Here is a 12,874-nt window from a genome sequence, read left to right as displayed (position 1 = left end):
AGGAAAGAATGAGTTTACTTTGGGACTGAAAGACACGAGTTATCCGTTTAATAAAGTCTTTACGACGTACAGTTTCCAGCACAATTCTTCTTCTGCGTTCAGACCAGAAACAATTCTATCCAGAGTCAAATCTCAGATTAAAAATCTCACTTCTACGACACTCTCCTATAAATAAAAATCACCAAGAGGATTGAAGTAAACGTATTTCTTTGTCATTTACAGCATTTAGCAGATGCCTTAACCACTTACATTTTAGCTCATTTTTATACAACTGAGCAATTGAGGGTTAAGGGTCTTGCTCACGGGCCCAGCAGTGGCAGTTTGGTGGACGTAGGAATCGAACTCACAACCTTCTGATTCTTAGCCCAACACTTTAACCACTAGGCTACCACATCCCTGTAATGTCATAATGACATGATGACATGAATTGTCATAATGTTCATGTCACAAAAGTGATTATTAAAGGACTACTATATATAGATCAAGTCAGGGATCTGGTCAGGAGCGCATCGGTCTGAGACGTGACCAAGAGAGCGAGGGTTATGGTTTATTTTGTGTAATTTCATGACGTATAATCCTAATGAAATCGATTTCACTTCTAGGCTGTTAATTTACAAAAGTACAAGAGGATGAATAGTTATGTAAAGTGCTGGACTTTCAAACTTACACCTGTAAGTAATAAAATAGAGTGTACACATTGTCTAGGCCTCAAATTCATGTTATTTGTTACGTTCACGACTATACACAGTATGACGTGGTATTTTTTCACGGCTCATTAAATAAAAATAGAGAAAAAGTCTCAGATTATAATCTCACTTCTATGACACTTCTAAAAAGTACCAAGAGGATTGAAGTAAACGTATTTCTTTGTCATAATGTTCATGTCACTCATACGATTCTTAAAGAACTAAGATAAATAGATTAAGATGTGTAGGCTTGCTCACAAACTGACAGCAGTGTCATAACTTCTTTTTTTTTTTTGTAATAAAAGGAAAGCGTAATTAATAACAGCAAATCTCAAAACAAATAACTTCAAATTTATATATAATTATTTGTATTCTTTTTAAAATGTGATAATACAAAAATCAATATATTACCTTTTTATTGTTTATTTTTAAAATATAAAAAAAAATTAGAAAAACTTAAATGGAGAAACATCTACCTATTTCTACTGTTTTTTTTTTTTAAATAAATAAGCTGCAGCTTTTACACAGTTTGATATTATTTATTCGAAATTTATGCAATTCTTTATTTGATAATATTAAAAACATATTATCGATTACTGTATTGATAATATCACCATATCGCCCAGCTCTTGGAGGAAGTTATTGGATGACCTGAAGTTTGACACACTAAATAAAATGGTTTGTTTGAGCAGGTGGTCCTTTAAAATAACCCACTTTGCTCACTGCAAACGTTGTGATAACGCTGACTTGCCTACATGTCCGGCTCCTCACACAGCGAGTTACCAACGTTCAACATGTTTAACCCATAGAAAAAGCTCTTTGTCTTTGTTACCTCGTGCTCACTTTGAGGAACATGTGCTCTCTTTTATCCAACTGTGATGCTTCCAAACTCCTCTTCTCCAGCTTCACCTTTAAAGGCATGTTTTCTCATGGCATAACATTTCCATTATGACACCAAGGACACGTTTATTTCTGTTTACGCCACTCTGGTTTTTGCTCCTGCCGGCCGATGGCCCAAACAGTATTTAGTCAGTATTTAGTCATTTTCTTTTAATGGTGGGTCTGTGATTCCTATAATCTGATGTGGAGGACGTGTTAACACACGGTGAGGCTGTGGTAAAATTCGGCTATGGTTTTATTAGCATCATCTCGCAGCGTGATTAGTTATAATCTTGAAAGACTGCTTAAAAATCAGGGCTTCAGATTAAAGAATAACAGCCATGTAACCTTTAGTGTCTGATTACTTTCTCTAGTGTTATGTTCATGTTTGTCTCAGTCACAATGCGCCCCTTGTGCAACAAACCAGCCTTGTAACAATACGGTTCTAGATTTTAATCTCTGTAGAATAGTTGTGAGGTTGTACAGAAGCTGGTCTTGGTGTGAAACTAACATTTCGAGGCAGATGCTTGACCAGATTTGACCTCAGTTTTCAGTGCGGATGAAGAACTACAAAAACAACAACAACAGCACAAGACATAGACTTCTTGAGTTTTGACCAAAAGTGATCTCCAATTCATTATTATTCTGTGCCACCAGAGCATTTTTGTTCAAGAACATCAGGCAAATATGAATCATTAATGCAGTCACACACACACGCACACACTTCCCCTCGCTGTCCTTTCACCCTTCTTCTTTTTTGCATTTTGCTGATGTTTTAATGTAAACGAAAACTCCTTTTAAAGTACAAAATTTGAGTCCAAACCTCGTACATGCGCACAAGATCGCACCCAGCATACACACACATGTGGATTTTTTTACAGTCTGCAGTTTTGGATAAATGACTTCGGTTCATTCAGAATTTAAATATTTTTATTCATGAAGCTGAAAGTCTTTGCATGAAATCATCACCACTGTTTTTGCTTTCTTATGTCTCAGAGTCCCCAATGCATCTCTGGTTTGTCGCTGTTTCCATAAACAGAAGCAGCTCTGCACACGTGCACATGCAAACATGCACGCACACACACACACACACACACACACAGGTCTGCAGGTGAGAACCAGTATTCTACCACACCGAACCACATGCCTCAGTGTTTATATAACTAAGTTGATCACTTCAGATTTGGCACAAGCTTCGTTCATTTCAGTGAAGGATACAAAGCTCCAGTGACGGCTAGTTGTTGCGATTATTAGATGAATGAATCACATGAGCTGAAATCTCATCTATCAACAGCTATGAAACACTAGAGCAGTGTTGGGCAATGCATTAAATCGCTATTTCTTCTTGATGCCGTGAAGTATCATGTAGGTAAAACTATTACAAGCATTCAGGATTTTATAATGACTTACTTCTTTTATGCAGTTTTTTTTTTCTCTCTAAAATTTCTCTAACACATTTATTCAAACCAGAAACCATTAAACTTGCGGTTCTGTCGTCTCTGGATTCATGACTGTGGCTTCCGCTGGATGTGGCTTGAATACCAGCCTCTTCTTTTCCTGTCCTGCTGTTTTCATATCAGAACTATCATCATCTTAACTATCATCAAATACTTATTTCATGTCCAGTAACCGCAGCATCACAGAAATACAAACAACTCTCCCTAAACCTCTTTGGCAAAAACGTGTAGTGAGCTTACTGCCATTCTGCTTTAGGGTATTTTGTGCCCTGGATCCATCTGCATCAGCCAACATTGCATCGGTTCACACTGAAACGTAGTGGATCGGAAAGTGTGAGCTGACCAATCTGATACTTTTAGAACATTTCCGGTCCGTTTTTTTTTTCTTTATCTATTTTTGCGTTTTACAATGATATCCAAGCTCCTCTCTTATGGCGTAACACTTTCAAACCAGAGCGATTAGGAGTTGCTTAACCGCTCCAGGCTGTGCTCCAGTATCACGATTAGCTAAACATTCATCATGTGATCTGAGATACTGATAAAAGTTTGTGGTGTTTCCATGAGAGCTTTGCACTGGGTTTTTGGCACCTTTTGTAAATCACCTGCTGTTGAAAGGTGTTTGTCTCCTTGAAGCCAAAATATTTCCAAACATTTGATGCACAATTCAGTTTTTGGCTTCAGCCGTTACGTTAGATCCGGATTCGCATGCAGGCTCACCATCGCTAGCCTTCTTCCTCCTTACTAACTAACAACATTAACTTTTCCATTAATTTTCCATTACATCTACCTTTGTGTTTGTTGTTTTAAGGGGTTATGAACCGTGCTTTACGTGGTGTATGAGGCATCATTGATTTTCAAATTGTGATTTCTTTAAAAAAAAAAAAAAGAAAAAAAGCCCCATTGATGTTGAATCTTTATATCGTAATGCCCTGACCTCTTATGATATTTTACAGCGTGTCAATAATTGAATATCCTTATAGAGTTCAAACATGTTCGTCTTTGCCTGTAGTGTTGTAGCAGTTTAATTATAGGAGAAGCTCATCAGCTTGTGTAATGGATGTTAATAGCACATATAATCACTGCTATAACACTGCACACATGTTATTTGTTTACTGGCAGTAAAGTAGTAGCTCCTCAGTGTGGATCGCTACAACAGAGGTTAGGACCATTTCTGTGGTTTGTGAAGCAGAGAATATTCGATTAGCTCACCGCAGTTGGCACTTATCAGGCTTGAGGTGGAAAATCTAACACTTTAAAGGGGAAATGCACGTTGTACGTTTTGCTATCTCTCTTACAAAGCAAGCAGACTTTAGTGAGGCCATCCTTTAAAAACATTTTGGTTTGCAGTAAAAGTAAAAAAAAATGGTCGGTAGGTACAGTAGGTCTATATATATATATATATATATTTTTTTTCAAGTTTTAATGTAAAAAAAGGTACAATTTTGGTGATGGTGATTACGTACTATAGGTATGACTTTAAACCAAATAGCTTATTGTGACGTCACTGACTGGGTCTTCAACCCGTGCCTTCGGGCGCATCATTGCAAAATTTTGATGCTGTTCACAGTTTTTCCAGAACTTCGTGCCAAGTTAAAGTGGTGTCGAGCTATTTTAATGAATTTATTTAGATGTATTATGGCGCCCGAACCCGTATGACTTTGAACGGTGACCGCGAACATTTTGTTTACTGCAGCCGCAGCCATCATTACCAAGCGCGGACCGTTGATACTGACAGTGAATGAGAGAATGAGACGAAGCGAACGTACAGGACATAATGTGACATCCGGTAACCGATAGTGTAAACATAGATGACGTCACGGGTTTTTATTTAAAAGAAAGAACGTAGCCTTCATTTGTATGTAGGCCTAGGCAATGTATATATTTACAATACTTACTAAAATATAATTAATATTGTTTTATTGCTTTTGTATTAGTTGTTTGAAGAGTGAAAATAAAACGCAAATTTGCAACCGGCAAGTTGGTCGAAAAAAAACAAAAACTAGAAATAAACAGTTTGAGTCGGTCCTAAATTGACAGGGTCGGTCGGGTTATGGCAAACAAGAATATTTTTAAGTATGGCCTGAAATGTTACAATTCTATACAGATATTCAATCAACATTGTTTCTGCTGGCTGTTTGATTGCTGCTCTTCATGGAACGCTGCTAAATTTACAGGTACATAAAATTTTTTAGTTCAAAACGATTCAACGGGAGGAGAAAACATTTATTGCTGTTCCTCGGCCCCTGTGAGTTACCCTGCCAGTCCTGTAAGTCAGAGAAGCAGCTCAGAATTAACGTATATATATTTAATATACATCCACACCTTATACGCCAGCTCACATTTCAAACGTCATCAAGTTGCAGCTTTAGGCACGAAAGCAGTCAGTACAGGAAACAGGCAGGAGATGTAGCCGAGCAGGAGACAGCAGAGCTCGAGAGTGTAAACGACACTCACAGGAGTGAACGAGTCTGACGCTACACTGTACTCTAGACAGAGAAGGATTCTGCCGTGCTGAATATTTTTTTGCTGAATAGATTAATGCGTTTGTTTGTTCAGGTCACTCGAGTCTTTGTGGTAGAGTTTGGGTCGTTCCCTAGTTCCCATACTGTAGATTTATTGAGCTAGAGAAGTGACTGGGGTGATTTGGCTTTCTTTGAGCTGCCTGCTTATATAAACTGTGTGTCTGTTCTCTGGTGTGGGTTTTAGATAGAGCGCTAGTGTTACCCGTCTGTGGAAGAGCAATTTTTGACAAGCTAGTGAAGGAAAAAAGGTTTCGGGTTAGGGTCGCTGTGGTTGTGTTTTGGCTAGACAGAAAGTGTTAGCTGACTCATTTTGTAAGAAAGGTGCTTTTTATGATGAAGAATGAGCATCTGGTTAGGTCAGTGATGCATATCTACTGTTACTAGTTCAGGCCCACACACACACACACGATAAAGCCTTGTTTTGCTCTGTCACCTGCTTCTCAGTAACTGATAATACATCTGAAATACTGTGATGGCTCCCATACTAAACAGTGTGCCACTACCACCAGGTTTAGGCGTACTATTTAGTGCGTATTACGCAATTGTGACCCAGCATTGAGTGCTGTCTGAATCTGTGCTACTCAGAGCTGGATGATTAATCTGCGTGGTGGAAGAAAAGCAACCCACATTACGAAACATTCTTTCACAAAACCTTTAGGTTGATGTATAAACATGATCAAAATGAAGTGACTTTTTTTTTTGCCATTTTAATGTGGAATCTTAGCTACAAGATAATGCTCTGTATTCCTTTACTTACATCCCAGGAGCTTCTCATAGCAGCAGGATGTGGGATTACAAAGCCAAGGCGAATTAACTCGAGTATTAAATATTACAGTATTTGAGCCAAAGCTTTAACTCTGAAACACTGCTGTTTGTCTTGTCTGAAGGGACACCAGTCAATACTGTGAGGTTGTTTTTATCATTTTAATTCGTTATAATAAAAAAGATTATATAGTTCGGTCACAATTTCACTCAGATTCTAACGCACGTACATTAGATTTGAGAACAGACTGTTGTCTTGCTGCCTAATATATCGCAGTGCTTGATAGGTGACATTGTAGTAAGATAATCCCACCATCATCTGGTCCCACTATCACTCAGGGTAAGACTCAGGTATTCATCAGGACTCTTCTCTGTTCTGGCACCAAGGTGGTAGAATGAACTTCCCCTAGGTGTATTAACATCTGAGTCACTGGCTATCTTAAAACCAAAGCCTACATCTTCCTGAAACACTTCTAAACTCTCTCTTATTTTTTCCTGTTTGTATTCTGTATGTGTTTAAATGAAAATTCTGATATAATTCCTCCCAACAGTCTGTGATCTAGTGCAGCATTGGTGATGGATCCGTTGATGGAGACTTCAAAGCACTTTTGTACGTCACTCTGGATTAGAGGGCAATTACAAATGCATTAAATGTGAATAATCAATGTCTGTGTGTGTGTCTGCATGTGTGTGTCTGTCTGTGTGTGTTTGTCTGTGTCTGTCTGTCTGTGTCTGTCTGTCTGTGTCTCTGTCTGTGTCTCTGTCTGTGTCTCTGTCTGTGTCTCTGTCTGTGTCTCTGTCTGTGTCTCTGTCTGTGTGTGTGTCTGTGTCTGTGTTTGTCTGTGTCTGTGTGTTTGTCTGTGTCTGTCTGTGTGTTTGTCTGTGTCTGTCTGTGTGTTTGTCTGTGTCTGTCTGTGTGTTTGTCTGTGTCTGTCTGTCTGTCTGTGTCTCTGTCTGTGTCTCTGTCTGTGTGGGTGTCTGTGTGTGGGTGTCTGTCTGTGTGTTTGTCTGTGTCTGTCTGTGTGTTTGTCTGTGTCTGTCTGTGTGTCTGTCTGTGTGTTTGTCTGTGTCTGTCTGTGTGTTTGTCTGTGTCTCTGTCTGTGTCTGTGTGTGGGTGTCTGTGTCTGTGTGTGGGTGTCTGTGTCTGTCTGTGTGTCTGTCTGTGTGTTTGTCTGTGTCTGTCTGTGTGTTTGTCTGTGTCTGTCTTTGTGTTTGTCTGTGTGTCTCTGTCTGTGTCTCTGTCTGTGTGTGTGTGTGTGTGTGTGTGTGTGTGTGTGTGTGTGTGTGTGTGTGTGTGTGTGTGTCTGTCTGTGTGTGTGTGTCTGTGTCTGTGTGTGTGTGTGAGCCCTGCTGGCTGAACCTTCTGCTACATTTTAGCTTTGTTTGTCATCTAGTGAAAGAGCCCCAAAATGAGGTGTTCATCTGCTCTGACTGAGTGCCACCATGTAAATGCTTGAATAGATGGAAGAATTATTCCTCCTCTCAGACTGTATTAGACTGGGAACCAGAAATCTCCTAGTGTCAAAATACAGAGTTACAAAATAACCCATCATTTGGTTAAAAGCTAAGCTTTTTTGGACAAACTATGAACGCAGTTTGTTGAAATGTTGATAATATTTAACTAAGCTGCTGAGATGGAAAGCCAACAAGCTCAGCATCGTTCACCAAAACCAGCAGCTCCTATGTTCTTTCTCGCTGAGGTGTTGGATTGAAGCTGTATTTTCATTTACTTTATTAATTCTGTCAGACTCTTGCTCTGTAGCTGTAGTGACCAAAGAAAAAGATTTTTCTTCCCTTTCCCATATCTTGAGAGATCCCTTTAGTTGTACATCTCTTGTCTGGATAATGAAGCGCTGACTGAAACTTGTGTGTTTGGAGTATTTTAACATATCACAGGAAGTAGGAGTTGTCTGAATGAATTTCTGATCAGTTTCTGCTCCACCTTGGCTGTATACTTTCACCTGCTGTACAGATGTCATGAGCCACACCTGAGCTTTTTGGGGAATGAGGACTTGCTGGATGTTTTTTTTTTTTTAGCTGGTTGGTCTGGCAAAATAATGAGCAGCTCATAACAATAGAGTTTTCCCTAAAAAAATTCTTCGTCACTCTCTGATGGATTGCTGTTCTGTGCCCTCATGTGAACTTGACACATGGGCTCTTGTGATCAGGTCAGATGGAGCATCTCTCACTTGTCTGGCACTGATCTGATCTGATCTCAGGCACGTGTACATACAGACTGCCGTTAGGAAGGAACTAAGGAAGCATCCAGATACGATTTCATCAAATCCCAGACATCAGAGTTTTCGAAGATGAAACATTTCTCTGTTTTTCTCACAGTTGCTGCGAACATGTCATCTTGCTAGATTACTGTTGATGATGTTCCCACCTTTAACACAGAAAAATCCAGTAAATATACTCAATTATATAAGCTCTGCTAACTGACAGAACCTTTTTGCTCTTTCATAAGCTGACTAGCTAGCGTATACACACAGGAAAACTGAAATCTGATCATAATGCGTACAGAATGCAGCTCATGACAAATGTGAGGATGAGACTGAATTGTACTCATCACCAAAGTTGTCACTCACCGTAGGCACGAGTGAGATATTGCCTTTATATAGCAGCTCTAGGAACGATATATTCATCCCGGTTTCCCTTTTCAGCTCTTCATCTGCCGAGCTTTCAGGTTTTGCCGAAAGTTACGTTATCGAAAAGTATTGTTTGCCGTGTCTGCCGATTATGTTGCCAACTTTGCTGCAGTAATATTTTGAAGCAGGGATGGAATTTTACGTGATGAACACAAGTGGAGGTTGTTACTGTCAGGTTTCAGATCTTCTTTTCCCACGGCATTTTCTAGTGCTTGGTGGCAAATTAACGAGAAACCCAGTGCAGGAGCAGTGAAGATGGAAAACGGTTCGACTCGAAAGTTCTAGCAGTTACACAGTTAAACAGTCACTATGTTACAGCAGATGCTCAGCTAGTTAGTGATCTGTGCACGGCGGTGTTGACTCTGGGATTAGCATGGAAGTCGATACTCTGAAAAACTGCTCTTTTTGAACAGGATGAACAAAACAATGTGCTGCTGCATTGGTCAGATCCACTCTTAGCAGCCAGTTAGCAGATCATGTCCAAGATTTATTTGAGAATGAATGTGAACCATTATCGAAGATCATGTTTTAATTCTAAAGCATAATATGCTAGTTTTCCAGCATGGATTTTTTTTCCTTTAATGTCAGAAATAATGAAGAGCACTTATTAAACACACAAATGTTTTCCTGAGTATGGGATCAATATTTCAGCCTGCAGCACTTTGTGTTCTGGTGTTGGATATCATTCAGACTGTTACACAGTGTGTGAGAGAAAATCTACAGTCCTTGTAGCAGTGCATGTTTCTAATAATTTGATGATCAGTTGAGATGTTTGTGCGTTATAGCCCACGTATTAACCCAGCCACTGGAAAAAAGCAGAAACGAATGTTGCATGCGAAAGTAGCAGTAAAATGTGCATTCTTGCTTTTAGTAGAAAATGGGCTGAAAGGAAACCTGATTGGTGTCCATTGTTGATCTGAACGTAGGTGTTATATTATCTGTCTCTTGTTCATATCTGGCAGTGTGCTCTTTAATTTATATGTGACAGTGCTGCTCTCTGCATCAAAATCCTTACAGTTAATGGTGTCTCCTTTACATATATTCTACTCCCACCTCGTAGCAGCGATTCACTATTTAGTACAGACGTGTAATTAATACATGTAGCGAATGAGAAGATATAACTGTCAGTAGTTATAAGGCCGCCTAGTAATGTGGCTTAAAAAAAGCAAGAGCAATCGTTAAGATGGATGCACCCACCTCAGAGACTGACAAGGCGCCGACATGGCCGAATTTTTGTTTATTTATTTATTTTAACCTGTGAGAATTACAGACTGGTTTACCTGCTGGTTTTCTCAAACATACACAATCTCTGCAGTCATTTGATCACTTTATTCCTGCCCAGATGCAAATGACTTTCTATGCAGGTTTTGTCTCACGTGGGAAAGAAAGCTGTTTGCCTGCTGCTGCTTGCTGTGTTTAGTTTAGGATTTGTATAAAATACACCCCGCTAGAAAATCAGTCCTCCTGCGTTAAATCTTTTTTTTTTTTTTTTTTTAAGCGCTGTCTGGATGTGAGAGTTTTATCACTGAGGAGACGTGTAACTAATATATTACATACATCCCCCTCATAAACTAATCCAATCTGGCTACGTTTTTTTTTTGAGTGATTAATCACACTGGCGTACTCTGACGATAAATTCTGCTGCTCCTCTCTAAATTGTATAAAAGTTGGTAAAACTGGTAATATATTACAATTCACACAATCATTGCTGGATGTCGTGGCAGGATAAAATCATGTAGCGATGAATTAATCATTATCACCTACTCACAGGTTTTTGCAGTCTATAGGTCCGAGATGTGTGTTAGACGTACTGGAAAATCTTATTATTTGTTATTTAATATAATACAAGTCACCACTTCTACATAAATATAGGGGACACCGTTGTTCAGTGAGTTTTTACCTGGTTACTTTGCAAGTGTTTTCAGGTCTGGCTGCAGTTTTCTGGCTTGGCCTAAACAAAAGCTGTGGAAGTTTCTAGAACCATTAAAGAAATGATGTAAGTGTGCTTATTATTTCTCAGCCCCAGACTTGCACAAAGATACGTTGGCTCTCTGTTGGTCTTTGTGTCATGGCAGGATACAAAGCCCACTAAGTTATTTTGCAAGTACTGTAATAGTTGGCTTGTATTGCACATGCACAGCAGACCGACATCTAAAGGGAACTGGTGCTTTACAGTTAACTGGTGCTTTTTCTTTCTTTGCTTTTTGTTTGTCACTTCAATTTTTGAATCCTATAAATTACTAGTTCAGTAACAGTGTTAATGTACAAAAACCCCAGTTCATGAGATACCAGTATTTGTAGGCAAGAATTTCTATTGGGTAACTTCTACTATACTATACTATACTATACTATACTATACTATACTATACTATACTATAATATACTATACTATACTATACTCAACTAAACTATATTGTACTATACTAAACTGTACTATACTTATACTATACTATACTAAATTGTACTGTACTATTCTATACTATATTATACTATACGATATTTATACTATATACTAAACTATACAATATTATACTGTACTATACTATATTATACTATATTCTACTGTACTATACTAGGGCTGCGCGATTTAGGGAAAATGTCATATTGCGATTATTGAGGTCAAGATTGCGATTGCGATATAATAAACAAATGATATAATGAGTCAACATGCTTGGTTCTCAAGGAAAATGCACACACAGATTACTGATAATGCTGAAATTTGTATTTCTAAACTCAAACTAGCAACAACAAACAAATGCAAAACGTTTTCTAATTAAAATATAAAATAACACAATGCTGATTAGTGAAAAGCCTAAGATCAAAACTGTAGGTGTACAGTATGTGTGTGTGTATATATATAAGTAAATTACCAACTTGTATTATAAGCATGTTATACATGGTATTGCAAACACCATTATAGATGATATTTGGAGCAATATTACATGTAATTGTTAAACGTGATTCCCTTACATATACATTTGCTTTTAAGCCTAATTATTAATTTTGATTAAGATGTGATTGTGACAGGGGAAGAGGTTTCAGGTTGGGGGTAAAGAGTTTTTTCTGTCACCACTTTTGAATAAGAAACAATATCAAGGCTATAAAACTTGTCAAAACTCCGCGCATCACAAAAGTATCAGTGAGAAGTTGAGAACACTCGTTTTAACAGTGCATACACTCGAACTTCACTGCACATCACATTTTTTACTTTATCGATACTGCTTTTAATCGTAATGCAAAGACCAGTCATCGGGACATAAGCTGTCATGTACAATAAAAGCGCCTGTGCAGCGACAGGAAATATCATTTAACACAAAAAGCCGCCTAGACGGTGGACTTGCGCTCGGGACTTTTTTTTTTCAGTGGCGTGTGGACGAATTCTTTCTATGCACACACTATTTTATTTCTTGATAACAGACCGCTGCTAACTATAACACACCGTTGCCATGAAAAAAGAGCGTTGCCATGGACACACAGGATTCTAACCGTAGAGACGGAGCGCACTATTTTCTTTAGCGGAAGCAATACAATTGTTCAGCAGTTTTGTGTTGCAGCCACAGGCGTATGAGACCTGTAACTTGAGCAACATGTGAAGCCACAAACTCGTTCTGAATATTTTAAAGGCGTAACAGCTGATGAAAAAGCAGAGACAATTGTAGACGAAAATGAAGAGAGATTTTATCTTAGTTTTTATTTTATACAAAACATTTCCGTCTCGTCTTTTTTCGTCAACAATAATGCATGTTAATTTAGTCTTAGCGTTTTTGGACAGTGGTGCAGTCTTGTCATCGTCTCGTCTTAGTCATGAAAAAAAAAGGTTGTTGAACATATTTCGTCTCGTCTCGCCTGACGAAATTACCACTACATATAACAGAGGTAGCATTTTTTCTGGCCACCAGTTCAGTGTCCATCTGCTCGGC

General features: G+C 38.5%; 1 protein-coding gene across 2 annotated transcripts in view; it reads left to right on the top strand.

Annotated features, from left to right (window-relative positions):
• Positions 1 to 12,874, top strand: part of atrnl1b (attractin-like 1b) — a 110,449-nt gene that overhangs the window by 1,239 nt on the left and 96,336 nt on the right. The gene's annotated exons all lie outside the window — the stretch shown is intronic.

This window comes from Tachysurus fulvidraco, chromosome 8 (assembly GCF_022655615.1).
Source record: "Tachysurus fulvidraco isolate hzauxx_2018 chromosome 8, HZAU_PFXX_2.0, whole genome shotgun sequence".
Taxonomy (NCBI): Eukaryota; Metazoa; Chordata; class Actinopteri; order Siluriformes; family Bagridae; genus Tachysurus; species Tachysurus fulvidraco.
The sequence above is the reverse complement of the archived record's forward strand: the minus strand, read 5'-3'. Positions and strand labels throughout refer to the sequence as shown.